This window comes from Cupressus sempervirens, chromosome 5 (assembly GCF_028749045.1).
Source record: "Cupressus sempervirens isolate cs-2001-9-10 chromosome 5, ASM2874904v1, whole genome shotgun sequence".
Classification (NCBI taxonomy): Eukaryota; Viridiplantae; Streptophyta; class Pinopsida; order Cupressales; family Cupressaceae; genus Cupressus; species Cupressus sempervirens.
In genome coordinates this window covers 116923662-116944047 of record NC_143122.1, presented here as the reverse complement: position 1 = coordinate 116944047, position 20386 = coordinate 116923662, and positions in this window count along the sequence as shown.

Sequence of the window (20386 nt, the reverse complement as noted above, 5' to 3'; positions counted from 1 at the left end):
AAAACACAAGACCCTACCTGATCTTGATGCTATTATGCAATCTCCAAGAACTGTAAGAGAATTCACTCCTCTCAATAACCTTCTTCTGAAAATCTTTCTTTGGTATTAGCCTTTTGAAATTCGCTTCCAAAAGTTATCTCTCCAAAAATTTCGATCTAACTTCGTATATATCAAAAATGAACCCCCAAAGTTGTAATAAGAAATTTCTCCTCAAATCGGGGCACTAATTGTACGTTTACCCGAGAAGACTCTTTGCACAACTCAGTTAACTCCAAATTAACCTTTATTATCTTTTCTTTTATTTTGCATTCAACTTTCATGCACATTAAGTTGAATTATTAAATAACTTTATTTAATATTCTACTTGACTTCTATTTTAAATTAATTTATTACTTTAATCTTATGTGCACTTTTAAGAAATCAAAATAACATTATTAATTTTTATAATTTAATCTTTTAATTTAATTCTCATATTTAAACTCATGCTTAAGATCATGCGATCTAGAATTCTTAATAATTTAATATCTTTCAAATTTTAATTTATTTTAGAACTTAATTGATAACATATTTAATTAATTTAAATAACAATAATATTTAGCATTTATTTAAAAATGAACTCCAAATATATTATTATTAAATTAAATAAATATTATCCTGTTCTAAATTTATCTTTGAACTTTAATCTCCAAATTTAATTCTTTTATTTAATTAATTTCTCAATTAATTAAATATAAAGATATCATAATAATTCTCTATTAAATTAAATCATTAATTAATCTTTTTAATTAAACTTAATTAATAAAAAACACATCAAGGACTCATATAACAACATACGAAAACCCTACATAGAAAAGCATATACTAATCAAAACAAAAAGGGTTATAATCTCGAAATTACATCATTTGATGCATTCGGAGGGTACTTAACTCAGGTACTTGTCTTAATTATCAATTAGGACAATAGGCTAAAGGGTTTAGGGATTGGACTTAAGAGTTTATCTCCCCTCTCTTACCATTGAGACAGTGCGATAGGGTACATTCATCCTGACAATTCAGGAAAGTCGATACCCGGTACCTGCAACCTGCATAAAATTCACGCATGTACAAACACAATATTCTAAGCTAAACAGACAATGGCAGAAAGTGGTGCATCGTGTAGATCCCGACTAGCAGGTGACTACGACTCCCTTCCTTAACCACATCAGAAACACCATACATAAATAAAACAACATGCACACCATAGACATGCAGTATGAGATAAGTATCCATAAGAAACACATGGAATAATAAACTATCTAACTAATCATCATTGATAACTGAAACCATTAAATAATCATCATACATGCATGAAATATAGAGTACCAAGTAATCTCATCATATAATAAACTGAGTGTAAAACAACCTCTGATAATCTCAAAAATAATAATACTAATCATTAAACATAAATTGGCCTAAAAAAGTTTGGCAATGATATCAGAAATGTAGCTCGAAAAAGTAGACTAGGGGTAAGCACTACACTAGGAAAGACTATTTAAGAGACCCTCATCTCTTCATTTTGAAAGGTTGAATGAGAATTTGCATTGAATTGTTGCTAGAATTCATACTCACATTTTCTCATATTCACATACGCAAAGATCAAGTTTGACCAAAAGTTGACACTATTTAACCACGGTTGACTTGAGTTGACTAGTTTCGAAAAGAATTTTAAAATAATTAAACAAAATTATTTAATTAAATGGAGTACTTACTTCTAATTAATTAAACAAAGTTATTTAATTAAATGAGAAGCCATTCCTAATTAATTAAATGAAGTTATCTAATTAAATAAGAAAAGTGTCTCTAATTAATTAAAGATTATTTAATTAAATAGAAAAAGTAATTATGAGAGCATATCTCATTTTATTAAATTAAATATCTCAACAAAATCTCTCTTCAGTTCAAAAAGGGAAATTTTCAGTTCACTATTCATCAAAAATGAGTTAAATCAGTTGACTCCTTTTTCTACTCAAATTGAATCAGTTAACTCCTTATTTTAATCAAATTAAATCTATTAACTCCCTTTAATTTGAAAATCTCCTTTTATGATTGAATTTCATCTTTAATCCTGACCGTTGATTGAAATCGATCTCAACCGTCGATAAATTCCAGGAAAGTCTATTTAAGAGACCCTCATCTCTTCATTTTGAAAGGTCGAATGAGAATTTGCATTGAATTGTTGCTAAAATTCATACTCGCATTTGCTCATATTCACATACGCAAAGATCAAGTTTGACCAAAAGTTGACCAGATTTAACTACGGTTGACTTGAGTTGACTATTTTCAAAAAGAATTTTGAAATAATCAAACTAAATTATTTAATTAAATGGAACTCTTACTTCTAATTAATTAAACCAAATTATTTAATTAAATGAGAAGCCATTCCTAATTAATTAAATAAGAAAAGTGTCTCTATTTAATTAAAGATTATTTAATTAAATAAAAAAAGTAATTATGAGAGCATATCTCATTTTATTACATTAAATAGCTCAACAAAATATCTCTTCAATTCAAAAAGGGAAATTTCAAGTTCACTATTGATAAAAAATGAGTTAAATCAGTTGACTCCTTTTTCTACTCAAATTGAATCAGTTAAATCCTTATTTTACTCAAATTAAATCTGTTAACTCCCTTTAATTTGGAAATCTCCCTTTATGCCTGAAATTCATCTTTATTCCTGATTGTTGATTGAAATCAATCTCAACCGTTGATGAATTCTAGGAAAGTCTATTTAAGAGGCCCTCATCTCTTCATTTTGAAAGGTTGAATGAGAATTTGCATCGAATTGTTGCTGAAATTCATACTCACATTTGCTCATATTCACATACGCAAAGATCAAATTTGACCAAAAGTTGACCAGATTTAACCACGGTTGACTTGAGTTGACTAGTTTCATATTTTTTTTTGAAATAATTAAATTAAATTATTTAATTAAATGGAGTACTTACTTCTAATTAATTAAACAAAGTTATTTAATTAAATGAGAAGCCATTCCTAATTAATTAAATCAAGTTATTTAATTAACTAAGAAAAGTGTTTCTAACTAATTAAAGATTATTTAATTAAATAGAAAAAGTAATTATGAGAGCATATCTCATTTTATTAAATTAAATATCTCAACAAAATCTCTTTTCAGTTCAACAAGGGAAATTTCAAGTTCACTATTGATAAAAAAATGAGTTAAATCAGTTGACTTCTTTTTCTACTCAAATTGAATCAGTTAACTCCATATTTTACTCAAATTAAATCTGTTAACTCCCTTTAATTTGAAAATGTCCCTTTATCACTGAACATCACCTTTAATCCTAACCGTTGTTTGAAATTGATCTCAACCGTTGATGAATTTCAGGAAAGTCTATTTAAGAGACCCTCATCTCTTCATTTTGAAAGGTTGAATGAAAATTTGCATCAAATTGTTGTTAGAATTCATACTCACATTTGCTCATATTAACATACGCAAAGATCAAGTTTGACCAAAAGTTGACTAGATTTAACCACGGTTGACTTGAGTTGACTAGTTTCAATTTTTTTTGTGAAATAATTAAACTAAATTATTTAATTAAATGGAGTACTTACTTCTAATTAATTAAACAAAGTTATTTAATTAAATTAGAAGCCATTCTTAATTAATTTAATGAAGTTATTTAATTAAATAATAAAAGTGTCTCTAATTAATTAAAGATTATTTAATTAAATAGAAAAAGTAATTATGAGAGTATATCTCATTTTGTTAAATTAAATAACTCAACAAAATCTCTCTTCAGTTCAAAAAATAAAATTTTTAGTTCACTATTGATAAAAAATGAGTTAAATCAGTTCACTCATTTTTCTACTCAAATTGAATCAGTTAACTCCTTATTTTACTCGAATTAAATCTGTTAACTCCCTTTAATTTGGAAATCTCCCTTTATGAATGAACTTCACCTTTATTCTTGACTGTTGATTGAAATCGATCTCAACCGTTGATAAAATACAGGAAAGTCTATTTAAGAGACCCTCATCTCTTCATTTTGAAAGGTTGAATGAGAATTTGCATCGAATTTTTGCTAGAATTTATACTCACATTTGCTCATATTAACATACGCAAAGATCAAGTTTGACCAAAAGTTGACCAGATTTAACCACGGTTGACTTGAGTTGCCTAGTTTAAAAAAAAAATTGAAATTATTAAACGAAATTATTTAATTAAATGAAGTACTTACTTCTAATTAATTAAACAAAGTTATTTAATTAAATTAGAAGCCATTCTTAATTAATTTAATGAAGTTATTTAATTAAATAAGAAAAGTGTCTCTAATTAATTAAAGATTATTTAATTAAATAGAAAAAGTAATTATGAGAGCATATCTCATTTTATTAAATTAAATATTTCAACAAAATCTCTCTTCAGTTCAAAAAGGAAAATTTCCAGTTCACTATTGATAAAAAATGAGTTAAATCAGTTGACTCCTTTTTCTACTCAAATTGAATCAGTTAACTCCTTATTTTACTCAAATTAAATCTGTTAACTCTCTTTAATTTGGAAATCTCCCTTTATGACTGAACTTCACTTTTAATCTTGACCGTTAATTGAAATCGATCTCAACCGTTGATGAATTCAAGGAACGTCTATTTAAGACACCCTCATCTCTTCATTTTGAAAGGTTGAATGAGAATTTGCATTAAATTGTTGTTGGAATTCATACTCATATTTGCTCATATTCACATACGCAAAGATCAAGTTTGACCAAAAATTTACCATATTTAACTACGGTTGACTTGAGTTGACTAGTTTTGAAAAAAATTTGAAATAATTAAACGAAATTATTTAAATAAATGGAGTACTTAATTTCAATTAATTAATCCAAATTATTTAATTAAATGAGAAGCCATTCCTAATTAATTAAATGAAGTTATTTAATTAAATAAGAAAAGTGTCTCTAATTAATTAAAGATTATTTAATTAAATAGAAAAAGTAATTATGAGAGCATATCTCATTTTATGAAACTAAATATTTCAAAAAAATCTCTCTTTAGTTCAAAAAGAAAAATTTCAGGATCATTATTGATAAAAAATGAGTTAAATCAGTTGAATCTTTTTTCTACTCAAACTGAATCAGTTAACTCATTATTTTACTCAATTTAAATTTGTTAACTCTCTTTACTTTAGAAATCTCCCTTTATGACTGAACTTCACCTTTAATCCTGACCGTTGAGTGAAATCGATCTCAACCGTTGATGAATTTTAGGAAAGTCTATTTAAGAGACCCTCATCTATTCATTTCGAAAGGTTGAATGAGAATTTGCATCGAATTGTTGCTGGAATTTATACTCACATTTGCTCATATTCACATACACAAAGATCAAGTTTGACAAAAAGTTGACAAGATTTAACCACGGTTGACTTGAGTTGAGTAATTTCGAAAAAAAAATTAAAATAATTAAACGAAATTATTTAATTAAATGGAGTAATTACTTCTAATTAATTAAACAAAGTTATTTAATTAAATGAGAAGCCATTCCTAATTAATTAAATGAAGTTATTTAATTAAATAAGAAAAGTGTCTCTAATTAAATAAAGATTATTTAATTAAATAGAAAAAGTAATTATGAGAGCATATCTAATTTTATTAAATTAAATATCTCAACAAAATCTCTCTTCAGTTCAAAAAGGAAAATTTTCAGTTCACTATTGATCAAAAATTAGTTAAATCAGGTGACTCCTTTTTCTCCTCAAATTGAATCAGTTAACTCCTTATTTTACTCAAATTAAATCTGTTAAATCCCTTTAATTTGAAAATCTCCCTTTATGGTTGAACTTCACATTTAATCTTGATCGTTGATTGAAATTGATCTTAACCATTGATGAATTCTAGGTAAGTCTATTTAAGAGACCCTCATCTCTTCATTTTGAAAGGTTGAATGAGAATTTGCATCAAATTGTTGCTGAAATTTATACTCAGATTTGCTCATATTCACATACGCAAAGATTAAGTTTGACAAAAAGTTGACTAGATTTTACCACAGTTGACTTTAGGTGACTAGTTTCGAAAAGAATTTTGAAATAATTAAATGAAATTATTTAATTAAATAGAGTACTTACTTCTAATTAAATAAACAATGTTATTTAATTAAATGAGAAGCCATTCCTAATTAATTAAATGAAGTTATTTAATTAAATAAGAAAAGTGTCTCTAATTAATTAAAGATTATTTAATTAAATAGAAAAAGTAATTATTAGAGCATATCTCATTTTATTAAATTAAATATCTCAACAAAATCTCTCTTCAGTTCAAAAAGGAATATTTCCAGTTCACTATTGATCAAAAATGAGTTAAATAAGTTGACTCCTTTTTCTACTCAAATTGAATAAGTTAACTCCTTATTTTTCTCAAATTAAATCTGTTAACTCCCTTTAATTTGGAAATCTCCTTTTATGAATGAACTTCACCTTTAATCCTGACCGTTGATTGAAATCGATCTCAACCGTTGATGAATTTCAGGAAAGTCTATTTAAGAGACCCTCATCTCTTCATTTTGAAAGGTTGAATGAGAATTTGCATCGAATTGTTGCTTGAATTCATACCTAGATTTGCTCATATTCACATACGTAAAGATTAAGTTTGACAAAAAGTTCACCAGATTTAACCACGGTTGACTTGAGTTGACTAGTTTCAAAAAGAATTTTGAAATAATTAAACAAAATTATTTAATTAAATAGAGTACTTACTTCTAATTAATTAAACAAAGTTATTTAATTAAATGAGAAGCCATTCTTAATTAATTAAATGAAGTTATTTATTTAAATAAGAAAAGTGTCTCTAATTAATTAAATATTATTTAATTAAATAGAAAAATTAATTATGAGAGCATATCTCATTTTATTAAATTAAATATCTCAACAAAATCTCTCTCTAGTTTAAAAAGGGAAATTTTTAGTTCACTATTGATAAAAAATGAGGTAAATCAATTGACTCCTTTTTCTACTCAAATTGAATCAGTTAAATTCTTATTTTACTCAAATTAAATATGTTAACTCCCTTTAATTTGAAAATCTCCCTTTATGACTGAACTTCACCTTTAATCCTGACCGTTGATTGAAATCGATCTCAACCGTTGATGAATTCTAGTAAAGTCTATTTAAGAGACCCTCATCTCTTCATTTTGAAAGGTCGAATGAGAATTTGCATCGAATTGTTGCTAGAATTCATACTCACATTTTCTCATATTCACATATGCAAAGATCAAATTTGACCAAAAGTTGACCAGATTTAACCACGGTTGACTTGAGTTGACTAGTTTGATTTTTTTTTTTGAAATAATTAAACGAAATTATTTAATTAAATGGAGTACTTACTTCTAATTAATTAAACAATGTTATTTAATTAAATGAGAAGTCATTCCTTATTAATTATATGAAGTTATTTAATTAAATAAGAAAAGTGTCTCTAATTAGTTAAAGATTATTTAATTAAATAGAAAAAGTAATTATGAGAGCATATCTCATTTTATTAAATTAAATATCTCAACAAAATCTCTCTTCAGTTCAAAAAGGGAAATTTCCAGTTCATTATTGATGAAAAATGAGTTAAATCAGTTGACTCCTTTTTCTACTCAAATTGAATCAGTTAACTCTTTATTTTACTCAAATTAAATCTGTTAACTCCCTTTAATTTGGAAATCTCCCTTTGTGACTGAACTTCACCTTTAATCCTAATCGTTGATTTAAATTGATCTCAACCGTTGATGAATTTCAGGAAAGTCTATTTAAGAGACCCTCATCTCTTCATTTTGAAAGGTTGAATGAGAATTTGCATCAAATTATTGCTGGAATTCATACTCACATTTGCTTATATTCACATACGCAAAAATCAAGTTTGACGAAAAGTTGACCAGATTTAACCACGGTTGACTTGAGTTAACTAGTTTTGAAAAGAATTTTGAAATAATTAAATGAAATTATTTAATTAAATGGAGTACTTACTTCTAATTAATTAAACAAAGTTATTTAATTAAATGAGAAGCCATTCCTAATTAATTAAATGAAGTTATTTAATTAAATAAGAAAGGTGTCTCCAATTAATTAAAGATTATTTAATTAAATATAAAAATTAATTATGAGAGCATATCTCATTTTAGTAAATTAAATATCTCAACAAAATCTCACTTCAGTTCAAAAAGGGAAATTTCTAGTTCACTATTGATAAAAAATGAGTTAAATCAATTTACTCCTTTTTCTACTCAAATTGAATCAGTTGACTCCTTATTTTACTCAAATTAAATCTGTTAACTCCCTTTAATTTGGAAATCTCTCTTTATGACTAAACTTCACCTTTAATCCTGACCGTTGATTGAAATCGTGTAATGGCCCTCTTCAAATCTGGTTGTAGATGGCTGTAATAATTTTCTTCTATGCTGCCGCTTCTGCTTTTCTTTTTTCGAACTGCTTTTTCGTCCTACTTTTTTCGGTTCTATTTTTTTGGACTATTTTTTCGTACCCATTTTTTTAGCCTGCTTTATCGGTTCCGCTTTTTTCGAACTTCTTTTTCTTATCCATTTTTTTAACCTGCTTTTTCGGTTTCACTTTTTCGGACTGCTACTATGTTGAATCTCAAGACCATCTCTTTCAATGGTGTCAAGATTTCCAGCTTGAAGGGATTTCGTCCTCCAAACTATTGAGACATAATCTCCAAAAAAAATTTCAATTTCTTTGATATTTTCAAGCATGCCTAAAAGAAGCTCTTCCATTTCTTTTATAGTGTTCTCACAAGGGCTCAATCCTTCATTTTCTCAATCTGGAATAAAACATCACTCCATTTTATATAACTTATGTCTCCAATGTGTTATAAAATAAAGGGGACTCTTTTAATTTGAATATTTCCCACAAACTATAGTCTATGCATTAATAAAGTTAAATATTTAAATTTAACTTTATAAAATAGCTTTATCAATGCATAACAAATCTTATCAATGATAAACAAGTTTTCTTGCCAATTTTTAACAATTACCATTGACATACCGCTGCCACTAGATGTTTGACCATATCCAAGATGACTTGCTATAAATAGTAAGTATGCCCAAAGTAGCCTCAAAACCCCTCAGAAAGACCTGCAACTGAAACTATCTAGGCCAAATGGCCTCTAAGTCCCTTTAATGTCCTGGTTAGCCTTTGAGACAGTGGGGAAATAGGCTAACGACAACATTATGCTATGAATGCTAAAAAGGGGACATTACAGTCCGCCCTTCCCAAAATTGCTTGTCCCCAAGCAATGGTCGAACAACAACGCAATCAATCCAACTGGATCTCAAATGTAATCATGAACTATACTGCTGTCAGTCAATATAGGCTCTTGCAACAATCTCTGGAAATTAACCAAGAGGAATCCATAATCAAATTGACAATTACAGCTCAACCAAACTCCAAAATAACAACTGCCACAGTCAGAAACCCACAAGACACAAACTCTTAGAACATTAGAACCCAAGTAAAGTGGACAAATCAAGCTGCCAACACAGTAAATACCATCAACACATCCCACTAGCCTATACATAATGTATAATCCAACTCGGCAACAATGGTGAATGCTCTCGAATGAAACTGTACCAAGTATGGATAATCCACACACTACACAACTCCTACAGTCAACATAACTCTGCAGATCACCGCCCACTATATCATAACCATAACTCCCATGCACTGCTAATGGTGAAAAGACATCACAAGATAAACATCAAGAAATGGAACCCAAACCAAATTTGTCTGCCATCAACTCCTCAACACAAGGATCAAATGCTAACTGATGTACTTACCCTGCAGTATAATGCTAATAAAAAGAACCAACCTCAGTCAACAACTCACCATGAACAAGTCATACAGCCCACTGTGACTGATCACCAGTTAAGTCAAGAGATGTCATAGCCAAAGGTGTAGAATCAATAACAACAACAGCTGAAGCATCACTCTCAAACTCTTGCTCTAAGTCATGTATTATCAAGCTGTCAACCGCAGAACCTATCACCATGTCATGCCCATCACAACTCTCATCCCAAGGTGTCAAACTATCCCATAACTGATGACAACCACTAGGAACCAAATCACATCAATGTATCATCATCTCATCAACATGGTCATCAAAGGTAAATTGATGAGCATACCTCACAGTATAATGCCGATAGAATGCACCAATCTTAGTCAGTGGCTCAGACTGCAATTGATCATTAACCATGTTGGAACTGACTACTACCTCCGAAGACATCACCAAGGGAGTAGTATTACTAGCAGGAACCATGCCAACTTTCGGCTCACCAATATCACACATGATCTTTGATACAACATCTCTAGTCTCTGTGTCATCTGTACTAGAGGCCACCACCATGTCAGGCATACCACAACAATCTGCTGCAACACCCAACTCAACTGATCCTGACTCTAGTGGGAACAAACCCGATATGCCAATGTTAGTATCAAGGATGGATGCATTCCCATCTCCACTGTCTTTGACAATCTCGACCATGGACATCCTCGGATCACCAGACACCATAGCTTGTGGCTGTATAGAATTTGGTAAAGACTGCAGTCGCTCTAACTCCATGGTCACCTTAGCCAAATAAAATTGTGACTCCTTAAAAACCAACTGTGTACTCTCAAGAATCTCAAAAGTGACCTCGAGCTATTGAGTAAGCTCACTCACCTTATCTTCATTGGCCAATAATGCTTCGTATGCTGTACTCCCCCACTCCATAAGATAATCTCTGTCGGCTACCAACTACATATAATTCTGTCTCAAAATCTGAATAGCCTCCCATAAAGAGTGGATCTCTGTCAAGGAAAGATAACTGCCTCCCTGCTCATCACTAGTAGGAGAACCCCATCCATAAACTGCTAACAATTGGCGAGAAGCATCAAAATGTTCGCACGCAATAGCAATGTCTTGCTTGCCAACTCTCAGCTGACTAGACACATGATTGTGCCGATTGGTTGAACTCCTATACTCTATCCCTGGTTTCTGTCCAAAGGAGTAACCTCAGAATAGCTATCATCTGTAACTCAGATCCTGGGACTCTCCTGTAAACTCTGTCATCTCTGAGAAATCATCAACATGTGACCTAACTGTAAAAGAAAAATGAGTCCCTCCTATATGTGCTAACTCCCAAACTAAGCTCACCTTAAGACAAAGCTCATCCACATGTCTCTCAGAATCCTGGAGAGCCAACTGAATACACACCAAGGAATTCTGAGTATCCTCCAGCTCATGAGAAAGCCGGTAAACCTCCTCCTCCTCCTTCTTCAATGCATCTAAATAGATCCCTGCAAGATTAAGGAGATGATCGTGATCTAAAAGTAGGTGAACCTCCATGCCTTCCTTGATCTGTTGTAAGTCGTCACAAGAAGAACTTGTTGTGACTCCTTTCTATCTCTCCTGCAGTTGAATCATCCAAATGTGATTCTCAATCAATCCATGCATCCTGTCATGATGAGATAAAGCCGCGACAATATCCTTGTCCCCTATCTTTAGCTAGCTTGCCAAACCAAGTGAAGAGCTACTAGCCTCTATCTCATGTGAAGAAACATCCAACTGTGGTTGATACTCATTTTCCATAAACTCCACATATGAGGTAATATATGCATGACCCATAGTGACCATACCATGATGCCACCACTCATGTGCTACCCCATCCAGGTGAATTGTTGCATACTTAATAGCTTCTTTCTCAGGCATAGGGTTCATTTGAAAGTATGTGTCAAGCTTTTGAACCCAAGCTCTTGTTGTAGACTTCCTCGAGCCATCATAATATGGTAACTCAAGTTTCCCTATTTTCTTCCATAGCTCATAGCTCTAGTTCCTATCATGTCCACGTGGCATATACTTCATCTACACATCTATATTCTCCCTAAAGGTGATTGCAGCAATAAAATTTGGACCTCCGACTTCCCAATCTCTCCTCAGTTGGTCCTATATATCAGTGACCTAGGGCTCTGGTACGGGCTGCTCTGGAGCTCTAGGAGGAAATATGGGAATCATGGGCCGCGAACTCACTATCCTAGTTTGCTAGGGTGCATGACCGAAATTGTTCCCAACTTGTTTGCCTCCATTATGTGCCCCATCCTGATTATTACCATTCTGATTATTTCCTCCACCCACATTAGCATTCAAACCCATTTGACAAGCCATCATCTACATCATAAGCTCCAATCTCTAATTCTGTTCCTGTGCTTTCTGCTCTACTAATCGTTGTCCCTGTGCCAAGGTGTCTAATAACTATAATAATCTTTACTTTCTTTGATCCAAACTGATATACATGTTGTCAAACATTTTTTTCTCTCTATCCGACTATTCCAAATAAGACCTCCATAGGATGGTAGGACTTATGGCTCTGATACCACTGTAATGGCCCTCCTCAAATCTAGTTGTAGATGGTTGTAATAATTTCCTTCTATGCTGCCCCTTCTGCTTTGCTTTTTTCGAACTAATTTTTCAGCTTGTTTTTTTTATTTTGCTTTTTCAGACAGCTTTTTCGTACTCACTTTTTCAGCCTACTTTTTCGGTTTCGCTTTTTACGGACTGCTTTTTCGTATCCACTTTTTTAACCTGATTTTTTGGTTCCGCTTTTGCAGACTACTACTATGTTGAATCTCAAGACCATGTCTTTCAATGGCATCAAGATTTTGAGCTTGAAGGGATTTCATCCTCCAAACTATTGAGACATAATCTTCAGAAAATTTTCCAATTTCTTTGATATTTCCAAGCATGCCTAAAAGAAGCTCTTCCATTTCTTTTATAGTGTTCTCACAAGGGCTCAATCCTTCGTTTTCTCAATGTGGAATAAAACATCACTCCCTTTTATGTAACTTATATCTCCAATGTGTTATAAAATAAAGGGGACTCTTTTAATTTAAATATTTCCCACAAACTATAGTCTATGCATTAATAAAGTTAAATATTTAAATTTAACTTTATAAAATAGCTTTATCAATGCATAACAAATCTTATCAATGATAATCAAGTTTTTTTGCCGATTTTAAACAATTACCATTGACATACCGCTGCCACTGGATGTTCGACCATATCCAAGATGACTTACTATAAATAATAAGTATGCCCAAAGTTGCCTCAAAACCCCTCAGAAAGACCTGCAACTAAAACTATCTAGGCCAAATGGCCTCTAAGTCCCTTTAATGTCTTGGTTAGCCTATGGGACAGTGAGGAAATAGGCTAAAACCAACATTATGCTATGAATGCTAAAAAGGGGACATTACAAATTGATCTCAACCGTTGAAGAATTTCAGCAATGTCTATTTAAGAGACCCTCATCTCTTCATTTTGAAAGGTTGAATGAGAATTTGCATCAAATTGTTGCTGGAATTCATACTCACATTTGCTCATATTCACATACGCAAAGATCAAGTTTGACCAAAAGTTGACCAGATTTAACAACGGTTGACTTGAGTTGACTAGTTTCGAAAAGAATTTTGAAATAATTAAAAAAAAATACTTAATTAAATGGAGTACTTACTTCTAATTAATTAAACAAAGTTATTTAATTAAATGAGAAACCATTCCTATTTAATTGAATGAAGTTATTTAATTAAATAAGAAAAGTGTCTCTAATTAATTAAAGATTATTTAATTAGATAGAAAAAGTAATTATGAGAGCATATCTAGTTTTATTAAATTAAATATCTTAACAAAATCTCCCTTCAGTTCAAAAAGGGAAATTTCCAGTTCACTATTGATAAAAAATGAGTTAAATCAATTAACTCTTTTTTCTACTCAAATTGAATCAGTTAACTCCTTATTTTAATCAAACTAAATCTGTTAACTCCCTTTAATTTGGAAATCTACCTTTATGGCTGAACTTCACCTTTAATCCTGACCGTTGATTCAAATCGATCTCAACCGTTGATGAATTTCAGAAAAGTCTATTTAAGAGACCCTCATCTCTTCATTTTAAAAGATTGAATGAGAATTTGCATCAAATTATTGCTAGAATTCATACTCACATTTGCTCATATTCACATACGCAAAGATCAAGTTTGACCAAAAGTTAACCAGATTTAACCACGGTTGACTTGAGTTGACTAGTTTCGAAATTTTTTTTGAAATAATTAAACGAAATTATTTAATAAAATGGAGTACTTACTTTTAATTAATTAAACAAAGTTATATAATTAAATGAGATGCCATTCCTAATTAATTAAATGAAGTTATTTAATTAAATAAGAAAAGTGTCTATAATTAATTAAAAATTATTTAATTAAATAGAAAAAGTAATTATGAGAGCATATCTCATTTTATTAAATTAAATATTTCAACAAAATCTCTCTTCAGTTCAAAAAGCGAAATTTCAAATTCACTGTTGATAAAAAATGAGTTAAATCAGTTGACTCCTTTTTCTACTAAAATTGAATTAGTTAACTCTTTATTTTACTCTAATTAAATCTGTTAACTCCCTTTAATTTGAAAATCTCCCTTTATGATTGAACTTCACTTTTAATACTGACCGTTGATTGAAATCGATCTCAACCGTTGATGAATTTTAGGAAAGTCTTTTTAAGAGACCCTCATCTCTTCATTTTGAAAGGTTGAATGAGAATTTGCATCGAATTGTTGCTAAAATTCTTACTCACATTTGCTCATATTCACATACGCAATGGTTAAGTTTGACCAAGAGTTGACTAGATTTAAGCATGGTTGACTTGAGTTGACTAATTTAGAAATAAATTTTGAAATAATTAAACACAATTATTTAATTAAATGGGGTAATTACTTCTAATTAATTAAATAAAGTTAGTTAATTAAATGAGAAGCCATGCCTAATTAATTAAATGAAGTTATTTAATTAAATAAGAAAAGTTTTTATTATTAATTAAAGATTATTTAATTAAATAGAAAAATTAATTATGAGAGCATATCTCATTTTATTAAATTAAATATCTCAACAAAATCTCTCTTCAGTTCGAAAAGGAAAATTTCTAGTTCACTATTGATCAAAAATGAGTTAAATCAGTTGCCTCCTTTTTCTACGCAAATTGAATCAATTAACTCCTTATTTCACTCAAATTAAATTTGTTAACTCCCTTTAATTTGGAAATCTCCCTTTATGACTGAACTTCACCTTTAATCCTGACCGTTGATTGAAATCGATCTCAACCGTTGATGAATTCAAGGAAAGTCTATTTAAGAGACCCTCATCTCTTCATTTTGAAAGGTTGAATGAGAATTTGCATCGAATTGTTGCTGGAATTCATACTTGCATTTGCTCATATTCACATACGCAAGGAAAAAGTTTGACAAAAAGCTAACCAGATTTAACCACAGTTGACTTGAGTTGACTACTTTCGAAAAGAATTTTGAAATAATTAAATAAAACTATTTAATTAAATGGAGTACTTACTTCTAATTAATTAAAAAAATTTATTTAATTAAATGAGAAGCCATTCCTAATTAATTAAATGAAGTTATTTAATTAAATAAGCAAAGTGTCTCTAATTAATTAAAGATTATTTAATTAAATAGAAAAAGTAATTATTAGAGCATATCTCATTTTATTAAATTAAATATTTCAACAAGATCTCTCTTCAGTTCAAAAAGGGAAATTTCTAGTTCACTATTGATAAAAAATGAGTTAAATCAGTTGACTCCTTTTTATACTAAAATTGAATCAGTTAACTCCTTATTTTACTCAAATTAAATCTGTTAACTCCCTTTAATTTGGAAATCTCCCTTTATGAGTGAACTTCAATTTTAATCTTGACCATTGATTGAAATCGATCTCAACCGTTGATGAATTTCAGAAAAGTCTATTTAACAGACCCTCATCTCTTCATTTTGAAAGGTTGAATGAAAATTTGCATCGAATTGTTGCTAGAATTCATACTCACATTTGCTCATATTCACATACGCAAAGATCAGGTTTGATGAAAAGTTGACCAGATTTAACTACGGTTGACTTGAGTTGACTAATTTCGAAAAGAATTTTTAAATAATTAAACAAAATTATTTAATTAAATGGAGTACTTACTTCTAATTAATTAAACAAAGTTGTTTAATTAAATGAGAAGCCATTCCTAATTAATTAAGTAAAGTTATTTAATTAAATAAGAAAGTGTCTCTAATTAATTAAAGCTTATTTAATTAAATAGAAAAAGTAATTACGAGAGCATATCTCATTTTATTAAATTAAATATCTTAACAAAATCTCTCTTCAGTTCAAAAAGGGAAATTTCCAATTCACTATTAATAAAAAATGAGTTAAATAAGTTGACTCCTTTTTCTACTCAAATTGTATCAGTTGACTCGTTATTTTACTCAAATGAAATCTGTTAACTCTTTTTAATTTGACAATCTCCCTTTATGACTAAACTTCACCTTTAATCTTGACTGTTGATTGAAATCGATCTCAACCGTTGATGAATTCCAGGAAAGTCTATTTAAGAGACCCTCATCTCTTCATTTTGAAAGGTTGAATGAGAATGTGCATCGAATTGTTGCTAGAATTCATACTCACATTTGCTCATATTCACATATGCAAAGATCAAGTTTGACCAAAAGTTGACCAGATTTAACAACGGTTGACTTGAATTGACTAGTTTTGAAAAAAAATTTGAAATAATTAAACGAAAATTTCCAGTTCACAATTGATAAAAAATGAGTTAAATCAGTTAACTCCTTTTTCTACTCAAATTGAATCAGTTAACTCCTTATTTTACTCAAATTAAATATGTTAACTCCCTTTAATTTGGAAATCTCCCTTTATGACTGAACTTCACTTTTAATCTTGACCGTTAATTGAAATCGATCACAACCGTTGATGAATTACAGGAAAGTATATTTAAGAGACCCTCATCTCTTCATTTTGAAAGGTTGAATAAGAATTTGCATCGAATTGTTGCTGGAATTCATACTCACATTTGCTCATATTCACACACGTAAAGATTAAGTTTGACCTAAATTTGACCAGATTTAACCACGATTGACTTGAATTGACTAGTTTCGAAAAAAAATTTGAAATAATTAAACAAAATTATTTAATTAAATATCGTACTTACTTCTAATTAATTAAACAAAGTTATTTAATTAAATGAGAAGCCATTCCTAATTAATTAAATGAAGTTATTTAATTAAATAAAAAAAGAGTATCTAATTAATTAAAGATTTTTTAATTAAATAGAAAAATTAATTATGAGAGCATATCTCATTTTGTTAAATTAAATATTTCAACAAAATCTCTCTTTAGTTCAAAAAAGGAAATTTCCGGTTCACTATTGATCAAAAATGAGTTAAATCAGTTGACTCATTTTTCTACTCAAATTGAATCAGTTAACTCTTTATATTACTCAAATTAAATCTGTTAACTCCCTTTAATTTGCAAATCTCCCTTTATGACTGAACTTCACCATTAATCCTGACAGTTGATTGAATTCGATCTCAACCGTTGTGAAATTCCAAAAAAGTATATTTAAGAGATCCTCATCTCTTCATTTTGAAAGGTTGAATGAGAATTTGCATCGAACTGTTACTAAAATTCATACTCACATTTGCTCATATTCACATACACAAAGGTCAAGTTTGACCAAAAGTTGATCAGATTTAACCACGGTTGACTAGTTTTGAATTTTTTTTTGAAATAATTAAACAAAATTATTTAATTCAATGGAGTAATTACTTCTAATTGATTACACAAACTTATTTAATTAAATGAGAAGCAAATCCTAATTAATTAAATTAAGTTATTTAATTAAATAAGAAAAGTGTCTCTAATTAATAAAGATTATTTAATTAAATAAAAATAGTAATTATGAGAGCATATCTCATTTTATTAAATTAAATATCTCAACAAAATCTCTCTTCAGTTCAAAAAGAGAAATTTTTAGTTCACTATTGATAAAAAATGAGTTAAATCAGTTGACTCCTTTTTCTACTCAAATTTTATCAGTTAACTCCTTATTTTACTCAAATTAAATCTGTTAACTCCCTCTAATTTGGAAAACTCCCTTTATGATTGAACTTCACCTTTAATCATGACCGTTGATTAAAATTGAGCTCAACCGTTGATGAATTTCAGGAAAGTCTATTTAAGAGACCCTCATCTCTTCATTTTGAAAAGTTGAATGAGAATTTGCATAGAATTATTGCTGGAATTCATACTCACATTTGCTCATATTCACATACGCAAAGATCATGTTTGACCAAAAGTTGACCAGATTTAACCACGGTTGACTTGAGTTGACTAGTTTTGAAAAGAATTTTGAAATAATTAAATGAAATTATTTAATTAAATGGAGTACTTACTTCTAATTAATTAAAAAAAGTTATTTAATTAAATGAGAGGCAATTCCGAACTAATTAAATGAAGTTATTTATTTAAATAAGAAAAGTGTCTATAATTAATTAAAGATTATTTAATTAAATAGAAAAAGTATTTATGAGAGCATATATCATTTTATTAAATTAAATATCTCAACAAAATCTCTCTTCAGTTCAAAAAGGGAAATTTCCAGTTCACCATTCATCAAAAATGAGTTAAATCAGTTAACTCTGTTTTCTACTCAAATTGAATCAGTTAAGTCCTTATTTTACTTAAATTAAATATGTTAACTCTCTTTAATTTTGAAATCTCCCTTTATGACTGAACTTCACCTTTAATCCTAACCGTTGATTGAAATCGATCTCAACCGTTGATGAATTCCAGGAAAGTCTATTTAAGAGACCCTCACCTCTTCATTTTGAAAGGTTGCATGAGAATTTGCATCGAATTGATGCTAGAATTCATACTCACATTTGTTCATATTCACATACGTAAAGATCAAGTTTGACCAAAAGTTGACCAGATTTAATCACGGTTGACCTGAGTTGACTAGTTTCGAAAAGAATTTTTTAAATAATTAAACTAAATTATTTAATTGAATGGAGTACTTACTTCTAATTAATTAAATAAAGTTATTTAATTAAATGAGAAGCCACTCCTAATTAATTAAATGAAGTTATTTCATTAAATAAGAAAAGTGTCTCTAATTAATTAAACATTATTTCATTAAATAGAGAAAGTAATTATGAGAGCATATCTCATTTTATTAAACTAAATATCTCAACAAAATCTCTCTTCAATTCAAACAGGAAAAATTTCTGTTTACTATTGATAAAAAAATGAGTTAAATCAATTAACTCTTTTTTCTACTCAAATTGAATCAGTTAACTCCTTATTTTAATCAAACTAAATCTGTTAACTCCCTTTAATTTGGAAATCTACCTTTATGACTGAACTTCACCTTTAATCCTGACCGTTGATTCAAATCGATCTCAACCGTTGATGAATTTCAGCAAAGTCTATTTAAGAGACCCTCATCTCTTCATTTTAAAAGATTGAATGAGAATTTGCATCAAATTATTGCTAGAATTCATACTCACATTTGCTCATATTCACATATGCAAAGATCAAGTTTGACCAAAAGTTGACCAGATTTAACCACGGTTGACCTGAATTGATTAGTTTCGAAAAGAATTTTGAAATAATTAAACGAAATTATTTAATTAAATCGAGTACTTACTTCTAATTAATTAAACAAAGTTATTTAATTAAATGAGAAGCCATTCCTAACAAATTAAATGAAGTTATTTAATTAAATAAGAAAGTGTCTCTAATTAATTAAAGATTATTTAATTAAATATTAAAAGTAATTATGAGAGCATATATCTTTTTATTAAATTAAATATCTCAACAAAATCTCTCTGCAGTTCAAAAAGAAAAATTTCCAATTCACTATTGATAAAAAATGAGTTAAATTAGTTAACACTTTTTTCTACTCAAATTGAATCAGTTAACTCCTTATTTTACTCAAATTAAATCTGTTAACTCATTTTAATTTGGAAATCCCCCTTTATGACTGAACGTCACATTTAATCTTGACCGTTGATTGAAATTGATCTCAACCGTTGATGAATTTCAGGAAAGTCTATTTAAGAGATGCTCATCTCTTCATTTTGAAAGGTTGAATGAGAATTTGCATCGAATTGTTGCTGGAATTTATACTCATATTTGCTCATATTCACATACTAAAAGATCAAGTTTGACCAAAAGTTGACCAGATTTAACCACGTTTGACCTGAGTTGAGTAGTTTCGAAAAGAATTTTGAAATAATTAAATGAAATTATTTAATTAAATGGAGTACTTGCTTCTAATTAATTAAACAAAGTTATTTAATTAAATGAGAAGCCATTCCTAATTAATTAAATGAAGTTATTTAATTAAATAAGAAAAGTGTCTCTATTTAATTAATGATTATTTAATTAAATAGAAAAGGTAATTATGAGAACATATCTCATTTTATTAAATTAAATATCTCAAAAAAAATCTCTCTTCAGTTCAAAAA